Source organism: Megascapheus bottae, chromosome 18 (assembly GCF_031878675.1).
Source record: "Megascapheus bottae isolate mThoBot1 chromosome 18, mThoBot2.hap1, whole genome shotgun sequence".
In the NCBI taxonomy this organism is placed as follows: domain Eukaryota; kingdom Metazoa; phylum Chordata; class Mammalia; order Rodentia; family Geomyidae; genus Megascapheus; species Megascapheus bottae.
Genome location: NC_143526.1, coordinates 3061289 through 3088517, shown reverse-complemented (window position 1 = coordinate 3088517; position 27229 = coordinate 3061289). Strand labels below are relative to the sequence as shown.

Below are 27229 nucleotides of genomic sequence, written 5' to 3'. Positions count from 1 at the left end.
ACAAGAAGCATCTAATACTGGGAAGTGGTTATGACTCCCAATATGTCAAAAATAAAACCCAACTGAAAAATTAACCCAACTTAAAAATGTTATTTTGTGTAAATACCTCCCTGATTTGCCTATCCCTGAGAAGAGATTCAGGTTAATTAGCAAAGATTAGCCTCTAGATTTCCTTTCTGTTCTGACCATCCCTTTTTGAAACCTTTCTCAACCTTTTTGTAAAATAATTAGCCTTTTGTTTTTGAATTTATTCTTTTTTTATTATATTATGACGTATTTGGACCAATAAATTACAATTCAATAATTACAATAGTTCTTTTTTAATTTTAATGTTACTGCATTTTACTATTGGGATAATGTATAGAGGGGTTACAGTTAGATTTGTCAGGTAATTGGTGCATTACTTCATACCCCTTCTCATGTTTTTGCCCCCTTCCCCTCCACTCACCCTTTCCCAATCATTTTGTTTTCCCCTTTCCCTTCCTATTTCAAATAAACAAACAAAGTTATACACAATATACCAGGTTTTTTTTTTATCATGTTGCTCCTTCCATCATTCTCTTCCATTTTGTTCATCTCCCATTCCTACCCTCAAGTTATATCGCAATTTTTACATAATACACATCAAAATCACTTTTTTATCCTTTCTTATCACAGGATTCATAACATCAAGTAGTAAAATAATTTATGGTCAAAGGGTCCAGAAAACAACTTGTCTTACCTCGACCACAGAGAAAGTATGTTTGAGACCAAACTACAGCTTAAAGAGGCTCCTTGTCATCCATCTTATGTCATTACCAGTGCTACTCCATTACAAGAGAAATGAAGAACCATTACCTGCTATAAATTCCTTTAATGGGGCTGGGAGTGTGGCCTAGTGGTAGAGTGCTTGCCTAGCATGCACAAAGCCCTGCGTTCAATTCCTCAGTACCACATACAGAGAAAAAGCCAGAAGTGGTGCTGTAGCTCAAGCAGTAGAGCACTAGCCTTGGACACAAGGACAGAACCCCCAGCCTGAGTTCAAGCCCCAGAACTGGCAAAAAAAAGGAAGAAAGAAAGAAAAGAAAAAGAAAAAAACAATTTTTTAATTAAAACATTCATTTAATGCACTCGGACTCACTAAAGGATTATACCTAACCTGTAATCCTAGTTAATCAAGACACTGAGATCTGAGGGTTGTTGTTGAAAACCACCCCAGGGAAAAGAAAATTGTGTTTTCTCCAATTAACCACTAAAAAGCTGAAAGTGGCAGTATGGCTCAAGTGGTAGAGTACAAGTCTTGCATCTTAAAAATATAAGGAGAATTGGGAGAACCTAAGTTCAAACCCCAGTACTACAAATAAGATATAAATACATAAAATATTCTAATGGTCTCCCATCATGAGGCCATGGATTAAATAATATCTGTTGCAAAATTTATCTGTAAAGTGAATCTACAATGCAACAATATCAATAAATGAACACAAAGGATTAATATCCATCCTATAAAGCAAATAATTCAATTAATAAATGGGCAAATGAGCAATTTTCAAAAGAATTGAAAATAAATGCAAGAAAAAGTATGCAATATACTTAGTCATGTAGAAAATGCAAAAACAACATGGAAATTCCAGTCAGAAGGCCTATTATCAAGAAAACAAAAACAACAAATAAAGACTGTTAAGATTGTTGAGAAACCTTTTTGCACTATTGTTAGAAAAGCAAATTAGTACAGCTATTATTTTTTAAAAGAAAAATCAGTAGAAGCAGAGCACGATGGCTCACATCTGCAATCCTAGCTACTCAGGAGGCTGAGATCTGAGGATCGTGGTTCAAAGCCAGCCAGGCACTAAAAAGTCCGTGAGACTCTTATGTCCAATTAATCACCAGAAAACTGGAAGTGGTGCTAAGGTAGGGAGGTAGCCTTGAGCTGAAGAGCTCAGGGATGGTTCCCAGGCCAGAGTTCAAGTCCCAAGACTGACAAAAAAAATCAGTATAGAAGTGCCTCAAAAAACTAAGAATAGACTATAGGATCCTGCGGTACTGTTTCTGGACATTTAGTTGAAGGAATGTAAGTCAGTAGTATAGACTCAGACTTGTAGCATTATTAACAATAGCTGAATCACCATAGATATCCCCAAACCAATGAGCAGACCTAGAAAATGTCATACAGATATACAATTGAGTATTAGACAAAAATAAATAAGAATGAAATACCTTTTGCAGTAAAATGAATGGAACTTGGAAATCATGTTGAGTGACATAAGCCAAACTCAGAAAGACAAATAACACAATTTCACACATATGTGGAATTATGATCCAAAAACTAATATGAAATGATCATAAACTACTGAGTGAGGAAAGAGAAGTGGAAAAGGAGAAGAAAATGTTGATATAGTTGTGTATATATTATATACGTGCATATATGTCATAGAGAAATAAAGTAGAGAAAACTATTCAAAAAGTGGAGGTAAAATGGAGGAGTTAAGGGAATGATGAAGGGATGAGATAGATCAGAATACATTAGAATAACATGTAGTTATTTCATATATCAGTGAAACTTTCTCATTAATTTAATAGATACAAATAAAAATTCTTAAAAATCATCTGTGGACATGAAAGGTGGTTAAGCCATGGGGAAAGCATCAGGATGGGTTCACTTAATTTATATTATTTAGAAAGGGTTTGAAGATGTGGAAAAAAATCATCTTGCCCTTTTGTCTCTTTTTGTCCTCCAAAAATGGCACAGAACCATTTTAGAAGTGAAAACTAGGCTCTTTTCAAAGACTAAGCTGATTAGTACCTTGATCTTGGACTTTCTAGTCTCTGAATTGTGAGAAATACATTTCTATTTGTAATTTACCTAATAGGTAGCATATTGTTACTGCTGCATAAGTAGACTAAACAACATTTACATTAAAATCAAAATATTTATAGTCTATAAAAATTTAACATGACCTAGCATCTTTAACTTTATACTGCATACCTTTCATTTATGACAATAATCTACTCTACTGGTCCCTTCCTTAAACATAACAAGATCCTTCCTGTCATTAATTTGCATAGACTACTACTCAGTTTACAACATTTTCACTAAACAAAAGTTCTAAAGTGTGGTTGCCTTTTTGCTAATTCTTTATGTCTCAAGTTAAACATCATTTTTTTTAGAGAAATAATTCCTAATTTTATATATATATATATAGTAGCCACAACTCTCATAAATATTATTGTTTCTTAGTAGCTCAAATGACAATAGTCATTCATTTACTTTCTTTTTCCCTTCACTAGAGCATAAAGTACTTGAGAGAGAAAGACAGGGAGAGAAAGAGAGAGAGTTTAACTCTTGTGTTTCCCCAACATCTACCCCAATACCTGACCAAAAAAAGGGTCTCATATACCTGTTGGACATACAACATGTAGTTGCGGTGACAATCCATCCCAAAATTTCCCAAAGAGGGGTAGAATAGGATGTGAGAGCTAGGAACCCAACAATTACTGCCCCATATCATGCCAACTATCAGAAATAAGGACAATAGAAAAACTCCACAGAATATTCTTTAAAAAATAGTAGGGAAAGTGAAAATTTGTTAGGGTGAATCAAGTGGGGATTATTTTTGCATCTTTAAAAATTGGGCTGAACCAGACTTAAAGGAACATGCTCAATGGTTTCCTTCATCTGACATAATCATTAGAAACCTTGGGCTCTCCTAGCAGAGGTTCACAATAGAACAAAATCTAGATAAGTAAGGCCATATAGTATGAGTCTAAATGTAAGGACCTCCAGGATAAAGAAACAAAAGCCATATTATGAGTGATTGTTGTCCTTAATGTACTATGTTATCTCTCATCTCTTTTGCTGTCCCTTGGTTATCTCATACTGTTACAATATTTCACCTTGTTATCTGTTATATTTTATATATGCTTAATTGATTATTTGAAATAGGAGAGGGTAGGGGGGAAATCAAGTTGTAGGGGGGAAATCAAGTTGTGCGGGGGAGGGGGAAGGGAAATGGGGACCATGACATGAGAAAAGGTATCAATATTTGTGAAGTAATGTACCTTTTATCGGGTGAATATAATGTAACCCTTCTATTAATTACAATAAAAATATATATGAAAAAAAGAAAATGGAAGGGAGAAGTCCAAAAATGTAACCAAGATTTCACCTATGTTATTTTTCTTAAATAGATAACTATGTAGCATGAGAAATTAAAATAAAAGGATTGAGTACAAAAAATTGGGCTGAACATCAATAGATAGAGAATAGAGATGAGCTAACAGAAACACACAGACATAAGTTTAAACTTAAAAACATGTTAAAGATTGATACTATACAAGTAGAGTGAGTGGTTCAGAAGTCAATAGGAGGACAGAAAAATGAAGATGTTGTACATTGGAAAAAGGGGATGTCAAGAAAAAAATCTTTGAACGTATCTCATAATGTATTTGAAGTCCTGAAGGATTCTGGACCAGGGTGATGCAAGATCAGTGACATGATCTTTGGGAAAATTTGTGTTACGATGATATTTCTGATGAGAAGAAATGGGAGGAGACTGTGAATTAAAAAAAAACTTGCTAAAAGACTACAATTTGAATGGCAGTACTGGGTGCCTAAGATATAGTATTTCTCATAGAATGTAAAATGAAGACATCAATGTCAGAGAAACATTGGGATGGCTGAATTATGAAGGTATGTAGAATAAAAAGGGAAATTTCAATGAAGCCAATCACACAACTGATACTTGAAAAGAAGGACAATTAAGAAGAAAACACTGACTGAGAGGAAGCTGGGTCTTGTTGCAGGCAGGTGATTTGAGTTGTCTGAATACATCTAGGCAGGGATGTCCTACAGACAGCTGGAAATGTACATCTAGTTTCGGGAAAGACTATGTACTCACCTCTTCTCAAGATAATCCATTAGCATAAACTGTTAAGTTCATTGAGAGAAAAACAGAGATCAGAGAACAAAGATTAAAGACAGAACATTGAGGAGCAACTACATTTTGGGGTCAGACAGAGTGAAAGAAGGACAAAAGAGTTTTGTCAGATGGTTCCAAAATAAACTGAACACCTGCCTGTGTGTGTCAGAAGTTCATCTTCCTAACAATAGCATAAACAAATTCAGCTATTTATCTTCCAGCATGATTCTTCCTGCAGGATCACAAATGTCTTATTAATGTCACCCTCAACATCCACTTGTTACAGCTATTTATTATTCATATTGAAGTGACAGAATAGCTGGCATTTGCTTAAACACTTAGCACAGGCTTCTTGCTACAAAAGAATCTGGGAAGAGGGAAAGATGAGCTGTACATGACAACCTTAAAATAAAATCAAGGTTAGCATGTAAGTTTAAAGACAAAACGCTTTTGTTTGTATGAGTTGCTTGTTGCTCTCCAAAGAAATTTAAAAGAAAATTAATTGGTTTCTATTTACAATGAGAAGAATTTTCCAATATGAATTTAGAAACAGTGTTGGCTTTACATTCTGAGACATTAGAAATGAGGTTTTAACACCTCTTAGCACTTCAGTTTCGGTCTGAGTCACAGATGAGAAACAGCCACATTTGCCAGAGAAGAATGGGAAACAGAGTAAAGGTGCACAGAAAAAAAAATTTCAAAAAGATTAAAAAAATTCAGGCACTGTTGGGTCACATGTGTAACCATAGATACTCAGGAGGCTGACATCTGATGTCACTTGTCAAAACCAGCCCAGGCAGAAAAGTCCTTCAAACTCTTCAATATACTATTCAAAAAAGCTGGAAGTAATGTTGTGGCTCAAGTGGTAGAGCACTAGCTTTCAGTACAAACAGACTCAGGGACAGCACCCAGATACTGAATTCAAATCCCAATGCAGTAAAAATATAAAAAGATCTCAATCTCTATAGACCAGGGACATGTCTTCCTGTAAGCCATTCCTTCTTCCTTTCTTAATTTTTATGTCACTTAATGGCTTCCAAGTTGAAAGCACCATAATTTATCCTACAATTTATCTATGACAAAGGCCTCAAGGCAAAGCAGCATAGCCCTACAGACAAGTGGCTAGAGTTATAAATTTCCCCAGCCCAACTTGAACTTAGTGACAAGAAGCTCTGTAAGGTGTGGGTTGGTGGCTCATACCTGTGATATTAGTTACATAAAAGACTATGATAACATGAAAAGTGTGTGAGACTTTTATCTCTAATTCATTACCAAAAGGCCAGAAAAAAAGCCAAGGGATAGCGCCAGGCCCCCAGTCCAAGCCCCAATACTAGCATAAAAAAAAGGCTCTGAACATAAATGCAGTCCAAAGATTCATTTTAATAACACTTCAGTGATTCTGATTTGAGGATGGAAACATTACACTAAAAGAGCAGACTATGAACTACAGGACAAAAATCTCAATTCTAATACTTCTCATTTAATACTTTTTACAGATGAGAAGAAAAATCTTTATGTCTATGCCAGCTGGCTCCATTTGAAGCTTCTCTTATATAGAATGGCTACTAATATCAGCATACATAATAAATTGTCTAAGAAATGTTTGCTATCTAAAGAATATTTCCCAGCACTAATACGACAGTGATTCACAGTATTTTTGTTTATCATTGTACACATTTGTAGAAAACTGATGTATAATTCTATTGTTTTTTGTCCTGATTGATTGGAATAAGAGCTTTTCGTGGACAATAATCTTAGCTTTAACAAAGATAAAAATATGGGTATAGAATACCTTGCCTTGTAAGCAAGAGTCTTTTAACCATGTCTCAGGTGTAACATCGAGAAAAAAATGGAGTCAGCTTAATAGGATGCCAACTCAACAGAAAGCTGAACAACAAGAATAATTTTTACTGGATCTAAATAACATGTCTACAAAAGGCCTGAATTCATAATAGTGCTCAATAATGAAAAAGAGGGATATATATATGTAAATAATATGTATCGAACATTGAAAATGAAAAATATTTAAAATAGGTTAGAGATCTGACATAAAATTTTCAGTTTCTTAGGACTGAAAGATGCTCAGTAGTAGAGCATCAGTCTTCCCAAGGTGAGGGGTCATAATTAAAATTGCTAGCACCATCAAGGAAAAGACTAAACAACAACAACAACAACAACAAAAGAAAATCCAAATGGCTTCCTTTGTTTGCTATGAGTTTTAATATGTTTAGGTTTTAATAAGGTCATAGGGATAAAAACTTGCTGCAGTAAATTTTAAATCCAAAATCCAATAACTCTAGCAAAGTTAGTGGGAGTTTTCTTGGAAGGCAAGCTTGGTTACCAACTCCCATGGTTACACACATTGGACTATAGACACACTCAAGGAGAGAGTAGAATTTGATGCCTAAACATTGGGCATTGATGGCTCATACCTATAATTCTTAACTAATCAGCATGCTGGGATCTAAGAAAGATGATTCAAAGTCTAGTCTAGGCAGGTAAGTTTATGAAACTCATACCTGCATAATTTCAGAAAAAAAAGCTGGAAGTGAAGATGTGACTCAATTGGGAGAGAGCTAACATTAAGGGGGGAAAAAGCCAAGTGAGAGTAGAAAGTCTGAGTTCAATTCCCAGTGTCAGCATCAACCAATCAACCAAACAAATAAATAATGAGATGCTTAAAAGGTGAATATGCAAAGAAAATCTGCTACTTGGACTCATTTTTTTATCCCTAGGAGGATGAAATTTCTGGATATTTCTCATAAAAATACTAACAAAGAAAAACATCAGGAAGTAATGATTTAATCTTCAGAACCAAGAGCTGATAGACACAGGACCCTACATTCAGGTAGGTTCTATATTGCTAGTACAACAAAAAAGCTTCCAATGGCTTTGATAAAGAAACTCAAGCTTGATTCTGGGGTGGGGGAGGTGGAGGGTGAATCTAAAGCACAAACTCAGGCTGGAAAATATTGGCCTATACTTCAGTCAACTCAAGTAATCCAATAAAACTGTGTGCTAATTTTTCAGAATCATTTAGTTTAAGGCTGCATTCCTTTATTTTTTCTGAGCTGTTCAGATTTTTATAATATGAAAAAATCAAGCATATCAAGAAAAATATGAACAAATTAAAACCAATGAAGATATAAGCTTGTAATATAAATATACTTTAGTAGTGGTAAGTATTTAGGTATAAAATGGTTGCGATTATTTGTGATTGGATATACACACTATGTATATATCTCTTGTTTTAAATTTTCTAATTAAAATTAGAAGAGGTGTTATCAAAATATAATTTTTAGAGTATACTTGTGATCTGAATTTTAGTATTTTATTCACAAAAGAGATTTGATTAATGGCAATAGTAGTGTCTGAATGTTTAGAGAAATTTTTAACTAAGACTAAAATGCAAGCATTAAAAAATTATTTGCAACAGTGCCAGTAGCTCACACCTGTAATTCTAGCTATTCAGGAGGCTAAGATCCTGAGAATCATTGTTCAAAGCCAGCTTGGACAGAAAAGTCTGTGAGACTATATCTCCAATTTACCACCAAAACGCCAAAAATAGTACAGTAGCTTAAGTGATAGTGCCCTAGCTTTTAGCACAAAACCTCAAGGACAGCACCCTGGTCCTGAGTTCAAATCCTAGGATCAGTAAAAGAAAATTATCTACAACTTTTCTGCTTGACTGTATTGAGCCACGATACTCTGGGTCACAACTTCCTGAGTAGTGAGAATTACAGTTGTGAGAGGCCAGTACCTGGTTGTTTTGAATAATATTTGAAGCTCTCATTAAAGTAGTATGTATATTCCCATATGATAATGAAAACTCTATAAAAATGTCTCTAAATAGGCACTATTATTGGCCACAAAACTTTTCACTTGAACTCGAAAAGCTACTTAAAATGAACTACTCATTTTCTATAATGGATAAATTAAAATTAAGACCTGTGGGAGACCTGAAAGTGGGTGGGGCAAGAGAAACACATTATTTCCCAATTTAAAAAAAGGACTCCCATAGTTGAGCACGGTGCCTAACGCCTGTTGTCCTAGCTACTCAGGAGGCTGAGATCTGAGGATTGTAGTTCAAAGCCAGTCTGAGCACTGATGTCCAAGAGACCCTTATCTCTAATTAACCACCAGAAGACAGGAAGTGGTGCTATGGCTCAAGGGGTAGGGCGGTATCCTTGAGCTGAACACCTCAGGGACAACGCCCAAGCCCAGAGTTCAAGTCTCATAACTGACAAAAAAAAAAGAAGACCCCCCCAACCCTCGTCCTCCATTTTTGAACAGAGATAGTAACCCAAATGTGGAAGGAAATACTATTTACTTGATAATACATTAATGAGATTAAAAGGAAAAAATAAGATCCACATCCTGGCAGACTACAAGCTTATAACAGTATTTTAATGTCTGAGGCCAGCCTAGAGCACATGGTAAAACTGTCTCTGAAACCAACAAATAGGGTACCGATTGCAGTGTTTCCTTATATAGGAAGTCTGTGGTTAGTATAGAACCTGTTAGTAATATCATTCTGTAATTTTTTCCCCAAATTGGAGCCTCGCCCTTCAACATCTCAGCAAGCACCCAAAGATGAGGGCCTGAATTTGTCTTCAACCCTGCTGAGTGTAAGCATGGGTGTACGCTTCTTGAAATAAGCATTTGGATCGACAATACTGGGGCTATTCAACATGTCCTTCAGCTACATATTGAAAAACAGCTTCTTAGGATAAGACGTTAGCAAAGAGTGAAGTGAGGAAATAAAGTTTATGGACACATTCTCTAATTCTATTTACTTGTCCAATAAGATAAACATCAAATCCTTCATAGGAAACTCCAAGGAGAAAATATATTTCTTTCTGGATTCCTCTCCACAAGTAAATTTGGTATGTCATGACTATGCCAAAGATTCACTTAGTTGTTTTTTTTTTTTTAAATAAGGTTGACATTGCAATGTTTGTCTTTAAAAGCAGTAGTGGGTCAGTCTGACATGAGTTTTTAGAGCCTTATATCTTAGAGTACTGGTTTGAATTGAGCATGACAATGGCAAAAATCTAAAACTTGTTTTATAAAACTGCTATGGCAGAAAAGGCAAGGCTCTTATGTAACAGCCCTGATCAAAGTGCTACCTACACTACTAAGTATCCAATAATGAGATTTGACAAGAGTCAGGTCCTTTAGGCAATCTCAATCAGTGCTAATCAAAGCAGAAGTGATTCAAAGGCAAATAAGAGTCAATGAGATCCTTCAGAGGTGAGAGGAGGGCTGTAGGATTGTGACTTTCTCCTTTTCCATTAACTTTCTATTTAATTACTTATTCTAGCCAGTGCATTATAATTTCATTTGCCTTCCTGTGACTTCTGTCTGATATCATGATAGTGAAGTTTCTCCTTTCAAGGAAAAATATCTCATAACTTGGAGAAATGATTAGTTCAGAGAAGGAAATCATGTTCTGGCAACTGGATTTCTAATTTAAGATCCTTTACCTGTGCTGGTATTAGAGAATACAAGAAGACAAAGTCAGGCTCTTTTCCAAAGGTACTGCTATGTTTTCTCCAGTGTTTTCTCACCTCTATAATTGACCAGTGCTAGAATTTTTAATTACTCCAGGCTCCCCCTTACAAGCAGAGGATGAGAATTTATTTGCTAATTATCCTTTGGTGTGGACATCTTAGGAAACATTGGATGAAAAGGGAGAACATAAGACAAAGAAGGAAAATGGCCAATAAATGTGATTGGTCAAACTAGGTGTCATCACGGAAGAACTAGGGAACTCAGTCAATGTAAGGTAGGCCAGCTGTGGTCCATTGGCAATATTTCTTTCCTCTTTTCAGTAATTGTCTGAGACTGGTTACAATGAGGAATATATAAAATGCAATCATCAGAGAAGGCCCTCGGGACACCAACTGCAACTGTTTACACCTGTCTTCACCTGTTTAATCTGCTTTAAATTTCATTGCTACTGTGGCTTACACTCAGGGCCTGAGAGGGCTCCCTTAGCTTTGTGTCTCAAAGTTGGTGCTCTACTACTTGAACCACAGATCCAATTCCAACCTTTTCGTGTGGTTAATTGAAGAGAAGAATCTCAGGAGTTTTCCTGCTTGGGATGGTTGGGAGCTAGACCTAAGATCCCAGCCTTAAGTACCAAAGCTCACAGATGTGTGCCATCACTAGAGGCCACCACCTTCCTAAGAACTTTTAGAAGGAACTGGGAAGAAGTTATTTCAGTCTGACAATGGTGTTTTTTGGTAGAGAAGTTCACATCTAAGGTTTGAATTAGATTGAATCACTTCAAAGAGTCTGATCTTATTCCTCCTTTGGCTTGATACATTCTCACTGGAACCTTCCCCTGGCTGAACCCTCTCCCACATTCCCAGCCTCCTCCAGCTCTTAGGTCAACTTTCATCCATGAAGGCCTCTTCTGGACACAATGCACTAGATTCTTAGAATCATAAACAGAAAGTAAAAATTTACATAAGGTAAACTCAACCCAAACTCCATCCACATAAGTATTTGGTTATTTGAAATAGAATAGGGAAGGGAGGAAAACAAGATGAGGGGCGGGGGTGGGGGGAGGGAAATGGAGACCAAGACATGAGAAAGGGTATCAATGTATGTGAAGTAATGCACTTTCTATCTGGTGAATATAATGTAACCCTTCCATTAATTACAATAAAATATATGAAAAAAATTATAAGACTGCTTGCAAAATAAATGTTTCCATACTGATTTACACTTAGTATATATTTGCCAAGTTCTCAGACAATACTTGTGAGAAATATGCAGGAAAGGACAAGAATTACTGGCACCAAATCACAAATAAAACCAATGAAGTTCCTAAGGTGACACTCACAGTTCAAATTGGATCAGAAATGGAGTTCAGGTAAAGAAGCAAGCGATAATGAAGAATCAAGTTTTGGAAGGAAACACACCTGGTTTACCTTTTATAAACTAGGTGGCCTGACATACATAGTAACCTACTTCATGACTGTTTGTCCCACAGTTATTGGGGGGACCTAATTCATGTGGCCATTACAGTAATTAAGTGAGCCAGTGCTAGTAAATGCTGTAAAGCATTTATTATCATTAGTCTCATTTACTATCATTACACCATTTATTAGCATTTATAGCAATCAGTAAGTGCATAATAATTAACTCCTTAATGTGCTATTTGAAATCACTTCAAGGTAGAAAATAGAAAATGTTCCTTTGTTTTTTTTACATGCCTTGGTGTTCCAGGACAATATATTACTCTTACTTCACATTTTAACTATTTGAAAAATCTCAGATGTCACGGTGGAACATGCTTGGGTTTTCTCAAAGCACTTCTATGAAGTGACAGAGGATTTGGATGGACACAATTCTTCCTCGCCAGTAAAGCAGACAGCTATTACAAAAACTGGGAAAATTTTTCCAATATCTACATACATGTTAACTCACTTCCTGTTAAATGATTAGTTTAGTCTCTGTGTGTGAGGGAATAAAGGTGTTGGCCCTATTTTATTGAAAGGAAATGATAAACTAATTGTAATTGGATATGTGGCCATGAAACAGAACAACAGGTTCTCACCTCTGACTTTTATCTCAGGAATCTTCCCACGACTTTAAGCAAGGAAAAATAGGAAGCTTCTCAGAGGGGACTCAATCGACTTGCTCAAAGCCTGTGTATTAAATTTAAAACTTTGCTTGTTTTTTCGCTAACAATAAATCAGACATCATTTCTACTGAGTGCTCAGAATAGGTGATGTGTCATCCATGAAAAGTTGGGTATTTACAGACACTTTATAGACTTTCCATGCATACAGAAAATATCATCTTTCTCATTTTGTGTATTATGAGATTGAGCTGTAGAGAATTTTGTGCACTGTCCTAGATGTATAGAAATAAATTTGGAGTACAGATTTAGGGAATGATTGCTATGAAGAGAGAATGTGTCATGAACAGAGATTTCTAGAACTGCTATAATATGAGGAAAAGCTGACCACAAACTCTGACCCCATAGATTAAAAAAAATAGCTAGTGCTAGTACCACTTTTTAAGAGTAATATTGAATCCTGCTGAACTTCTGGCAGATCAAACACTCCTTAGTCTCTACTGAACTTCCTCATTCAACCAATAAAGACAACAGTTTGTAGGAAATTAACAGAGACAATGTTGCAGAGTCAAATAAAGATATTTTATTGTAAGGCAGGCACAATTTCAGAACAAAGTCAGAAAAACTACAATTTCTGTAAAGTCTATTGTAGAACAAGCTGTGTTCTTTAAGTCCTGCAAAGTAGGCAGATCCACAGAGACAGCTCCTGAGCAACAGTGGCCATAACATCCGTTGAGCTGCTAGTCCTTCTGTGCCTTAGAAAATGGCATTTAGAAAACACTCAGTCACCTAGTGTACATTCAGGGTATTTGAAAACCACTTTCCCACTTTCAATATTTATAATTTCTTTGCCATTCTCACTGCAGGATCAGCAGAGAGCTAAATTTCAACCTGTAAGATTTATGTTCTTTGTATTGTAACATTCAAATCAAATAGTGTGCAAGTGCCCCAGCCATAATGTATGTTTGATTACATTTCAACTCCACGTGGTACCACATTGATATCACTTTGGTAGGCAAGTAAATATGACTCCAGTCATTACCTGGATCCAAAATATAAAAAAGAAAGAAAAAAAGAAAATGTGTTTTTAATCTAAGGATCCGTTCTACACAAATCAAACTACATGGCCCCATTTACTAGCTAGCTATCTTGGGACTGTAATTCAAAAAAAAAGTCCCTAGGAAGAGGATTTGTTCAAAAACAAGGCTAATTTCAGAACAGAATTATACATTTTAAAGCAATTCCTTTTTTTTTCTTTTACAACCCCTGGGCCAAGAAAAGGAAAAGACAGGAAATAAAAGACAAAAACAAAAACCCAACCAAAGTCATCCACAACTGTGTTACTGAAGTGATGACAAAGGAAAGAGTCCAATTCAGAACTACAGCTCTGTGACTCCAGTCTGGCAGGATGCTGGACTTCAGCTCTAATCTTGGCTGCCCTGCTGTTTTTGTTCTGTGGGCCAGCAGCATCTTCCTCACTGTCTTCAGCAACTGCCAGAACACATGAGAAGGTCGTCTATCCTCTCTCTTGCCAAGAAGTAGGCCTATGGAAGGACACACAGGAAAACGCCTATCATGCTAGGGCCCAACCAATATGGTAATTGAGTCTGATGGAATTAAAAAGCAGAGAGTAAGGGTAGACATATTCTCACCTCCTCAGCTGGCTTCTTGCTTCCTCTCCAGAAGGATGGCTTTATGTTTGGAACAGCCAATGGCTTGAAATATTGAAGATGTTGAAGTGTCCATCACCTTGCAGCCCATGCTAGCTCTGTTGACAAGAACATAAAACAAATACCCCAGCATCAATGGCCTATGAAATCTTGGGGAGAAGACACAACAGAGCAACACAGATACACAGAAAGGAGGGAAGAGAAGACAAGAGAGAATAAAACTCAGAAAGGATACTCTACCTGCCACCTCTCCCTGGGATTCCCCTATGCAGTCGTATCCTGGACTGGAAGCTTGAGGTGATTTTTTAAAGACCTCCTAGAAGTCCCAAAGGTCTGAAACGTCTGAAGACATCACTCCACTGCCACCTGAACTGAAAACTCAGCTCCTTGAGAACCTTAGCCAGCTTTGCCCCAACTCTCCTGAATGGGTCCTGTCACTGAAATGCTATATAACAGACAGCAAAATGCAATTGGAAATTAGCAAGCGATCTTCTTTGTTCCTTTGCTCTGGGGTGGTGGGCAGCAAAAGATCAGGAATGTGGGCTGAGTGGGCATCAACTTCATGGTCTTCTCTTTAGTGACTTTCATGGTCAAGTCATCTCACTATTAGCGTCCCAATGAGTGAACAAAGCTCTAAGAAGATTCTTTCAACCTCATGTCTTTGGTTCAATCTAGAATTGCTTGTTGCCTCGGGATCATTGAGAAGTTCAAATAGGTTTTCGTCCCAGCCAAGCTTCCTGCCTTGGACTGAACTCCAAACCTGAAATACGGAAGACACCTGGCTCCACCTGTGACTTTTTTCCCCAAAATCATGGACAACCCAGCCCTGCCTCTGTGATCTCCAAAGAACTCATTTTCCCAGAGCACAGAGCATGGAGTACACAATGAACAATCAATACTGGGAAATAGAAGAAGTTGAAGCACCACACAGAAGCATACAATGGATGGCATTCAGAGAAACATATCCAAACAAACCAATGGCACACCTAAAAGTACAGGCTGGTGGTCTCTATAGAATACAGGATAAAAAAAGAAAACAAAGATGTGCTTTATGTAGAGAGAATGAGTTAGATAGATTTGTACTTTGACCAGGCATTAGCAAGTTTGCACTATTTTGGCAACAAAATAATATTTCCACATACAAGCAGATAGTACTCCTTGCATCATTGATGCTGATACTCAAATACCCTGGCTTTGTCCATATCTTTTCTTATGCAATCCCTCTGCCTGAAATATTCTCCTCTTCCATTGGCCCATGTCATGTAATTATTCAAGTCCCATTTCCAATGTCCCTTTTTCAATGAAGCTAGTCTTTATCCTCTCATCTAGGATCAATACACATATCTGGCTATCTATCTCTATCAATTATTTATCTCTATCACCTACATATCTATACATCTGCCATTTATATTTGTTTATCTACCATCTATCCATCTATATCTGTCTATCACCCATATATTTATTCATCTATCCATCCATCTAGCATCTATATCTATTTATCAACATGCTTGTTTAAAAAAAAATTGGTGATACTGAGCTTTCAACTAAGATCCCCAAGTTTGCTAGGTGGGTATTATATGGCTTGAGCCATGGTTCCATGTGTTTTATTCTTTTATTTATACCTAAAGTGTAAGTTTGCAAATTGATTATCTGCACTCTGAGCAGATATTAAGATGCATTAAAAAGTCAACATGAGGGGAATGGAAAATGGCGCCAAGACAATAGGGACACTACCTAGCTCTCTCTCACGAAAAGAGAGAACCAGGGAGTCCCACGAGTCAAATACCTTAAGATCCACAACAACAAACTCAAGAAGCAACGGAGAAGAACTCAAACCGGAAAAAGAAATCCAGATAAAGCTCATATCCAACTTTCTCAAAGAATTCGGAACGCGAAGACCCTCCCCCACCCCGTGAAAAGCCGTGGTGGAGGGCACCGGGCCAGGCAGCCCCAACCCACTGAAACCAGCATTGGACCAGACCAGCAAGGGGCAGAAGCAGCAGAACCCAGATGCGGACCACAGGCGGTGGCGGAGATCCGAGGGGAGTGAAGTATTCTTCAACACCTTGCAGCACCCACAGCAAACGCAAAGGAGTGAGTAGCCCAGCGGGTCCTCAAACCCATCGGGAAAGCAGAGCTGGTGCCAAGCAATAGAACTTAACTCAGACCCCTCCACCCCGCCCAAGAAAGACTGGCAGGAGCAGGGGGGCAAGGAATTTAGAACCCTGTCCCTTCCCTCAATAGCCCCCTCCCTCAGGCCGTTGACTGGAGACTGACAAGCGGGTGGTGCTAAGACCCAGCACCCCACTAAGGGAGATGGAGGTGTCCTAGCCCCCACCCGCCCATCAGGTTACTCTCCCAAGCCTCTGACTGGAGACTGACAGGTGGGCTACACCAAGACCCAGCACCCCACCAAGGGAGGCGAACGTGTCCCAGCTCCCACCCACCCACCAGGTTCCTCTCCCAGGCCTCTGACTGGAGACTGACAGGCAGGTGGATACTAAGACCCAGCAACCCACCATGGGAGGCGGAGGTGTCCCAGCTCCCACCCACCCACCCACCAGATTCCTCTCCCAGGCCACTGGGTCTGAAGAGTGGGGGGTGCTGAGACCCTGCCTTACAACAGCAGGTGGGGTGTGCAGGAAAATAGGAGCCAGTATCTGTCCCCCTCAAATCTTGAGCCGGGTATCCTCCAGCTGGGAATCCTGAGCAAGACAGCACCGAGGGGGCCCCCCGCAGTCACAGACTCTCTGATAAAGCAGCAGGGAACTGAAGGGCCAACCAGCAGCCATGCTTGCCTTCTAAGAATCAGAAAGGCAAGGCTCTGCCCTTGGAGCCCATGTCCTCAGCTGGGCCCGCCCCTGGGAACAGAGCAGACACCTACTGATCCTGCTGAGAGCCCCTGGAAACTCCCAAACCCCAGACACTTGGCCGGGGGCCCGCCCCTGGAAGAAGCACAGGAAAACCAACCATCCGCCCAGCACGCTGAGACTGAAGCTCGCAAATCCATCCCACGGCCCACTGTGAGGCCACTGGTTGGGCTGTGAGCTAGTCGTGCAGCAGCACACAGCCTCTGGGAACAGGCTGAACACCTGCAAAAACTGCAAACTCTGACATAGTCAGCAGAGGAATCAATTTGGCTGAGAACCACAGGTATTCACATATTCCCAGAACCACCGGTCCCAAACCAAGTAAAGACCGCTACCTACTGACCACAGAGTGAACTACAACAACAGTTCTCGATGCCAAGGAGAGAGCAAAGACAAATTATGGCATACATAAATAATCAAAGTCCCACGCAAAGCCCAAAAGGTAACAAGAGCAAAGGGACGAGAGAGATGTCACCATGCCAAGAAATGATACCTGAAGAGACATGAAACATGACCCTATTCAAGGAGATGATTGTGAATATGACTAAAGAGATTAAAACAGAACTCCAAAAACAATTCCAGGAACATAAGCAGGAAATCACCAAAGAGCTTCTTGAATTCAAAAGAGAAATGGAAGAAAAGATTAATACCCTCAGAGCAGACATGATCAGCTCAGTGTCCACACTTCAAGCAAAAATGGAGGCATTAAGCAGCAGATTGACGGAGATGGGGAATAGAACATCAGAAACAGAAGACAAAACCCAAGAGCTGGAAAAGAGAATCGCCACCTTGGAAAAATCAGTCAGAATCTACCAGAGAGATCTGCAGCTACTGGAAGATACAGCAAAGAAATCTAATCTTCGTATAATAGGGATTGAGGAGGGGGCCGAATTTCAGGACAAAGGTATGCAACCTTTATTCACCAAAAGCATAGCAGAGAATGTCCCCAAGTTCAAAAGGGAAAATACTCACATTATTGAAGGTTTCAGGACCCCAAGCAGGTAAGATCCTAGAAGGAACTCATCTACACATATCATAGTAAAGACACTAGACCCGAATGCCAAGGAATTGATCTTAAATGCTGCAAAAACAAAGAAGGAGCTATATTATAATGGGAAGAAAATTTGAATTACAGCAGATTTCTCCATGCAAACCCTAAATGCAAGAAGAGCTTGGAAAAACATCATCGATGTCCTGAAGACCAACAACTGCCAACCTAGACTGATATATCCAGCAAAACCAGCATTTACATTTGAAGGAGAAACAAGAATATTTCACTCCAAAGAGAAGCTTTATGAATACGTGCACACTAAACCAGCGTTACAAAGAATACTAATTAATCGAGAACAAATTGTGGAACATCGAGAACCCCCATCAAGAAGCAAACATCTATAATTCACTAAACACAAAAGGGGAAAAAAGAGAGAGAAAGAAACCTAGAAGTAAAAATAAATAATGACAATGGACACTGACCACTACTCCATAATCTCCCTAAATGTGAACGGCTGAACAATCCAATCAAAAGACAGAGCAGCAGACTGGATTAAGAAACACCACCCATCCATATGTTGCCTCCAAGAGACACACCTCACTGCCAAAGACAGAAACAAATTCCAAGTGAAAAGATGGAAACGAATTTTCCACTCCAATGCACCATGCAAAAAAGCAGGAGTAGCAATCTTAATCTCTGACAAAATTAACTTCTCAGTAAAATCAGTACATAAAGATAGAGACAGCCATTATATATTAGTAAAGGGTACAATCCATGCCCATAATATTACAGTTATAAACATCTACTCCCCCAACATGGGAGCACCCAAATTCGTCAAACAAAGTCTTTTAGAATTACAGAACAAGATAGACTCAAACACAATCATTGTGGGAGACCTCAATATACCATTCCCAACAAATGACAGGTCAACTCAACAAAAGTTAAGCAAAGATACCATCGACTTAAATGACACCATAGCCCAGCTGGGCTTAACAGATAAACACAGAGTCTTCCACCCAACGGTGAAACTTTTTACATTTGTCTCAGCAGCACATGGAACACACTCCAAAATAGATCATATAATAGTTCATACAGAAAACTTAAGCAGATACAAGGGGTCTGATATAATCCCATGCATCCTATCAGAGCATAGTGGAGTCAGACTAATTCTGAACAATGCAGTCAAAGTCAAAAAACATACAATCATATGCAAACTGAACAACACACTTCCGAATAACTCCTGGATAACAGATCAGATCAGAAATGAAATTCAAAACTTCCTTGAATGTAATGACAATCAAGAAACATCACAAAGGAACTTATGGGACACAGAAAAGGCAGTTCTAAGAGACAAATTTATCACACCAGGAGTGCATATTAAAAAGACAGAAGAAGAGCATGTAAATGACATAAAAAAAAACTGAAACACCTAGAGGAGCAAGAAAAAGTTAATTAATTCTAAAACAGCTAGAAGGACAGAAATAACAAAAAAAATCAGAAATTTCAGAGACTGAAATAAGATCTACTATACACTAAATTGATAAATCAAAAAGTTGGTTCTTTGAAAGAGTCAACAAAATAGACAGGCCCTTGGCAAGATTAATCAAAAAAATGAAAGGGGAGACTCAAATAAACAAGATTAGAGACCCCACTGGAACACTCAAAACTGATTCCCAAGAAATCCAGTCCATAATGAATAGGTACTACCAGGGCCTATATTCAAATAAACAAAAAAATCTAGTAGAAATGGATGATTTCTTAAATAAATATAGGCTACCCACACTGAACAACGATGAGGTAAACAAATTGAACAGACCAATTTCTTACAACGAAATTGTGGAAGCAATCAGGGAAATGCCAACCAAAAAAAAGCCCAGGTCCAGATGGTTTCACTGCGGAATTCTACAAGACATTTAAAGATGAAATAACACCTATACTCTTGAAACTCTTCTGAGAAATAGAAACAGAAGGAGCAATACCAAACTCATTTTATGAAGCTAATATTACTCTCATCCCCAAACCAGGGAAAGACCCAACAAAAAAAGAAAACTACAGACCTATCTCTCTAATGAACACAGACGCAAAACTCCTCAATAAAATATTAGCCAACAGAATCCAGAAACAAATTTAAAAAATCATACACTATGATCAAGTGGGCTTCATCCCACAGATGCAAGGCTGGTTTAACATTCGCAAATCAATCAATGTAATACATCATATCAATAGAGTTAAGGATAAGAATCATATGATAATTTCTCTGGATGCGGAGAAGGCATTTGACAAAATACAACATCCATTCATGTTGAAAGCACTAGAAAAAATAGGAATAAGAGGTACATTCCTCAAAATAGTGAAAGCCATATATGAAAAACCTATAGCCAGTATTATACTAAATGGTGAAAGACTGGAACCATTCACCTTAAAAATCGGGAACTAGACAGGGATGCCCACTCTCTCCACTTCTCTTCAATATAGTACTGGAACCCTTAGCCAGAGCAATAAGGCAAGAAAAGGACATCAAAGGGATCCACATAGGGAAAGACGAAATTAAGCTATCCTTATTCGCAGACGACATGATCCTCTACTTGAGTGACCCAACAAACTCCACTCCCAAACTTCTAGAATTAATAAACCACTTTAGCAAAGTGGCAGAATACAAAATCAAGCTTCAGAAGTCAGTAGCCTTCTTGTACAAAAACAATACACAAACAGAAGGCCAAATCAAGAAAATGATCCCATTCGCAATAGCCCCCAAAAGGATAAAATACTTAGGAATATACTTAACCAAAAATGTAAAGGAACCATTCAAATGAAAACTATAAAAGCCTAAAGAAAGAAATTAAAGAGGACACTAGGAAATGGAAAGACATCCCATGCTCATGGCTAGGGAGAATCAACATAGTGAAAATGGCTATACTGCCAACACTGACATACAAATTCAATGCAATTCCCATCAAAATCCCAAAGACATTCTTTATGGAAATTGAAGATATAATCCAAAGATTCATATGGAACAAGAAAAGACCTAGAATAGCCAAAACAATTCTAGGCAAAAACAGCAATGCTGGTGGTATTACAATACCAGACTTCAAACTCTACTATACAGCCATAGTAACAAAAACTGCTTGGCACTGGCACAAAAACAGACCAGAAGACCAGTTGAACAGAATAGAAGACCCAAAAATAGAACCACATACCTATAGGCAACTTGTATTTGACAAAGGAGCCAAAGATATACAATGGAACAAACACAGTCTATTCAATTATTGGTGCTGGCAAAACTGGGCAGCCACATGCAGAAAATGAAAAATTGACCATAGCCTTTCGCCATGCACAAGCATTAACTCAAAATGGATCAAAGACCTCAACGTCAGATCGGAAACCATGAAACTGCTACATGATAAAGTAGGAGAGACACTGGAACTCATAGCCACAGGCAACAGATTCCTGAACAGAATCCCAGGGTCACAACAGATTGGAGAGAGACTCGATACATGGGACTACCTAAAAATAAAAACTTTCTGTACAGATAAAAACATACTTGCAAAAGTAGAGAGACAGCCAACCAACTGGGAAAAAATATTCACCAACAATACATCTGACAAATGCTTAATATGTAGTATCTACAGGGAACTCAAGAAACTAATCCCCAAAAACCCAATAAACCATTCACTAAATGGGCAAGGGAATTAAAGAGAGACCTATCAAAAGAAGACATTAAAATGGCAGAAAAACATATGAGAAAATATTCATCATCTATGGTCATAAAGGAAATGCAAATAAAAACAACCCTAAGATACCACCTTACCCCAAAAAGGATGGCCAAGATTTTGAACTCAGACAATGACAGTTGCTGGAGGGGTTGTGGAGAAAAAGAAACCCTACTACACTGCTGGTGGGAATGCAGACTAGTTCAGCCACTCTGGAAAGCAGTGTGGAGGTTCCCTAAAGAACTGAAAATAGACCTTCCCTATGATCCTGCCATATCACTTCTGAGCATCTATCCTGAACAGCATGACCCAGGATATTATAAAGACATGTGCTCAGCCATGTTCATCTCTGCACTATTCACAATAGCCAGGCGATGGAAACAATCCAGATGCCCTACTGCAGATGAATGGATACAGAAAATGTGGTATATATACACAATGGAAATCTACATAGCTAACAGACAAGATAAAATAATGGCATTCGCAGGGAAGTGGATGAATCTAGAGCAAATCATGTTGAGTGAGACAAGTCAAGAAGGAACAAAAGGCACATGGTATCCTTAATATGCGGCTATTAAATCCAAAGACTACAAGAGCAAGGACTCAATAACTGCATACTCAAAGTTATGGACATGGTAATGGAAATACAAACATAACTATATAGACATAAAAACCTATGACTCTATAGACATAATGTTTTATTTCATAAATTGATATGTTTCTATGACATACAAACCGTTAGCCTAATTTTGATTAAGTTCTAAATACTAAATCCCAGAGATTGTAATCAGAGATTCCCTCATTGAACACTTATTTGTTAAACTTGTCATTTAAAATATGATGCAAACATAAGCCATATAATGAATGATTGTTGTTCTTAAGGTACTATGTTATCTCTCATCACTTTTGCTGTCCCTTGGTTATCTCATATTTTTACACTATCTCACTTTGTTACCTGATATATCGGATATATTTGTATTTGGTTATCTGAAATTGGATAGGGAGAAGAGGAAAACAAGATGAGGGGTGGGGTTGGGGGGAAGGGAAATGGGGACTATGACATGTGAAAGGGTATCAACGTATGGGAATTAATGCACCATCTATCTGGCAAATATCATGTAACCCTTCTATTAATTACAATAAAAATTACATACAAAAAATTAAAAAATAAATATCTAGGCATGCATGTACCTGCAAATATTAGTAATAATCCATAGAAAAGAATGTCTAAATAAAATGCTGCTGTCGATGAAATAAAAAAGTCACCCTGAGTGGGATGGTCTTTGATTAAGTATATGAATTGCCACCCAGAAATACTGTGCAATGCTGATCTAGCGATTAAAACTATTTAGCTAGTTTCTACATCTATAAAATGTCACCAGATTATTGCATTAAGAACATAGGACACAAAAATATGTAGATAGAAATTAATGTACCCTCTCCAGTTATAGTGAAATAATCCTACAATTTTATCTGTAACTTGCCATTCCCATACACACAATACTTATTGGAAATCTCAACAAAATGTGGAGGAATTCTAATACTGTGTTAAAGTGGAGTGGAGGGAGTGGGCATCCTTGTCTCGTTCCTGATTTTAGAGGGAATGGCTTTAGCTTTTTGCCATTAAGTATAATACTAGCTGTGGGTTTGTCATACACAGCCTTTATTATATAGAGGAATGTTCCATGGATTCCTAGTTTCTCCAGAGCTTTTAACATAATAGGGTGTTGGATCTTGTCAAATGCCTTTTCGGCATCTATTGAGACAATCATGTGATTTTTGTCCTTGCTCCTGTTGATGTGTTGAATTACATTAATTGATTTGCGCATGTTGAACCAGCTTTGCCTCCCTGTGATGAATCCTGTTTGATCATAGTGTATAATTTTTTTGAAAAGTTGTTGTAGACGGTTGGCCAGTATTTTGTTGAGAAGTTTTGCATCGATGTTCATCAAAGATATAGGTCTATAGTACTCTTTCTTTGATGAATCTCTGTCTGGTTTGGGGATGAGGGTTATACTGGCTTCATAGAATGAGTTTGGTAAAGAGCTTTCATTTTCAATTTTGTTGAAGAGCTTGAGGAGTATTGGTGTGAGCTCTGCTTTGAAGACCTTATAAAATTCAGCTGTGAATCCATCTGGCCTTGGGATTTTCTTAGGTGGAAGGTCTATTATTGCCATTTCGATTTCAGTGCTTGAAATAGGCCTGTTTAGTTGGATTAGTTCTTCTTGGTTCAGTGTGGGTATGTTAATATTGGCTAGGAATTCGCCAATGCAATAATGTAAGAATCAAGCATAAAGGGGATCCAAATAGGGAAAGTGGAAGTAGAACTTTCCCTCTTTGCAGATGACATGATCCTGTATTTAAAGAATCCTATAGACTCTACTCCCAAGCTCCTCAAGCTGATTCAAAATTTGGAAGGGTAGCAGGGTATAAAATTAACCCTCAAAAATCATCTGTCTTCCTTTACGCCAACAGTGAGAGGAATGAGGCAACAATCAGGAAAGCAACTCCTTTTGCAATAGCCTCAAAGAAAATAAAGTACCTAGGAATTACCTTAACTAAGAATGTAAAGATCCTTTTTATTGAAAACTTTAAAACCCTGAAAAAGGAAATTAAAGCAGAACTAAGGAAATGGAAAAACCTCCCATGCTCCTAGATTGGAAGAATCAACATCGTGAAAATGACAATCTTGTCAAGGGCTATCTACAAATTCAGTGCAATACCCATCAATATCCCAATGTCATTCTTTAAAGAAATAGAAGAGGCAATTCAAAATTTCATATGGAATAATAAAAGACCCCGTATAGCAAAAACACTTCTTAGCAGAAAGAACAGCACAGGAGGAATTTCAATACCAAACTTTAGACTCTATTACAGAGCTATAAAATTCAAAACAGCTTGGTACTGGCACAAGAACAGGCCTGAAGACCAATGGAAAAGAACTGAGGACCCAGATATTAAACCACAGACCTATGGCCAACTAATCTTTGACAAGGGAGTCAAAAAAATAGAATGGAAGAAAGACAGCCTCTTCAACAAGTTGTGCTGGCAGAACTGGTTAAGCACCTGCAGAAAACTAAAGTTGGATACTTCGTCACCATGCACTAGAATTAACTCCAAATGGATCAAAGACCTGGAGGTAAAAGCTGACACACTGCAAACTTTACAAGAAGGAATAGGAGATACACTAGGCCTCCTTGGCACAGGTCAAAACTTTCTTAATAAGGACCAAGAATCACAACAAATCAGAGAAAGGCTGGATAAGTGGGACTGCATTAAACTGCAGAGCTTTTGTATGGCAAAGGACATAGCTAGTAAATTAATAAGGAAGCCTACAGAGTGGGAGAAGATCTTCACTAACATACAACAGACAAAGGCCTCATATCTAAAATATATCAACAGCTCAAAAAATGACATCACTCCAAAACTAATCTCCAAAGTAACAACCATCCCATTAAAAGATGGGCCAAAGACTTAAAGAGAGTTTTCTCTGAAGAAGAAACAAAAATGGCCTATAGACACATGAAGAAATGCTCAACATCTCTGGTCATAAAAGAAATGCAAATCAAAACAACTCTAAGATTCCACCACACTCCAGTTAGAATGGCCAGGATCAGGAAAATGAATAATAACAGATGCTGGAGGGGATGTGGCCAGGAGGGATCACTACTACACTGTTGGGGGGAGTGCAAACTCATTCAACCACTATGGAAAGCAGTATGGCAGTGCCTCAAAAGGCTAAACATAGAACTCCCCTATGACCCAGCAATTCCACTACTTGGCATTTACCCAACCATCCAGAAACTAGGGCATACTAATCCACTAGCACAACAATGTTCACTGCAGCACTATTTACCATAGCAAAGATATGGAACAAACCTAGATGTCCCTCAGTTGATGAGTGGATCAACAAGTTGTGGTATTTGTACACAATGGAATTCTATGCTGCTGTCAGAAAGAATGGCATTGCCCCATTTGTTAGGAAATGGAAAGACTTAGAAAAAAATCATATTAAGTGAAGTAAGCCAGACTCAAAGGAACTTAGGCTTCATGGTTTCCCTCATTTGTCATAATCAGTAGAAACCTTGGGCTCTACTAGCAGAGATCTGCAATAGAGCAAAACCTTGATAAGTAAGGCCATATAGTATGAAGCTAATTGAAAGGACCTCCAGGATATTGAAACAAAAGCCATATAACGGATGATTGTTGTCCTTAATGTACTATGTTATCTCTCGTCTCCTTTGCTGTCCCTTGGGTATCTCATATTGTTACAGTACCTCACTTTGTTATCTGATATATTGAATTTATTTATATTTGGTTATTTGAAATTTGATAGGGAAGGAGGGAAAACAAAGATGGGGGGGAGGGTAAGGGGTACCAAGACCTGTGAAAAGGTATCAATGTATGTGAATTAATGCACTTTCTATATGGCAAATATCATGTAACACTTTTATTAATTACAATAAAAAATATAAAAAAATTTTTCAGACTTTTACCATGCTATTGTGGCTTCATTTTTTAGGGTCATACTATTTCAAGGAGTCTTTGATTTGTCTTTCCAGGCTGGCTTTGAAAAAGGATCCTGAGATTTCAGCCTCCTGAGTAGCTGGGATTACAGGCATGAGTTACCTGTTTCCAGCTTAATTAATCATTTTTTTTCATGTCTTGGGGCCTAACTCAAACTAGGCAGGCACCCTACCTGTAGGCCATAGTCCTGGCCCCTAATTAATTGTTGGTAGCTGCATGTATCTAAAGGCTTTCTATCATACAATGCTTGTTTATTCTTTTAGAGAGCACCTGACTGACACCTCTCTCTCATTACATAAGGTTATAGCAGGATGTACAGGATGGGACTCACTGTAAAACACATGAGTACAGACTTTGCAATATGATACATTTGAGTTTGAAACTCAAGTCCTCTGATAAACAAGCTACATCCGTAGGATATGAGTTAACTTGTCTGGCTCTCCAATTGCTTTTCTGGTTTTTTTTTAATGTTTATATTTTGCATTTGTTGCTTATGAAGTTTGAACATAGTTCCATTTTGTTTTATAATCCTAAAGTGTTTTTATTTTTATTTTATTTTTTATTATCAAGGTAATGTACAGCGGAGTTACAGTTACATTTGCCAGATAGTAGATGCATTACTTCTCAAACATTGATACCCCTTCTTATGTTTTTGTCCCCACTTCCCTCCCCCATCCCCTCCCAATCATCTTGTCCCCCCCCCGGTCCCTTTCCTATTTCAAATAAACAAATAATCAGTATTCTTGCAGCACTATTTATCGTAGCAAAATTATGGAACTAAACCAGATGCCCCTCAGTAGATGAGTGGATCAACAAGATGTGGTATTTGTACACAATGGAATTTTATGCTGCCATCAGAAAGAATGACATTATTCCATTTAGAAGGAAATGGGAACACTTGGAAAAAAATCATATTAAGTGAAGTAAGCCAGACCCAAAGGAACATAGGCTCAAGGGTTTCTCTCATTT

General features: G+C 37.9%; 1 long non-coding RNA gene across 2 annotated transcripts in view; it reads right to left on the bottom strand.

Annotated features, from left to right (window-relative positions):
* Positions 1-13052: 13052 nt before the first annotated feature.
* LOC150050010 (uncharacterized) overlaps positions 13053-27229 on the bottom strand; it is a 258763-nt gene continuing 244586 nt past the window's right edge. For both annotated transcript variants that reach the window (XR_016538559.1, XR_016538560.1), the window contains exons 2-3: positions 14145-14260; positions 13053-14036 (exon numbers count right to left, since the gene is read on the bottom strand). This is a non-coding gene — a long non-coding RNA (uncharacterized LOC150050010). The remainder of the gene's footprint in view (positions 14037-14144; positions 14261-27229) is intronic.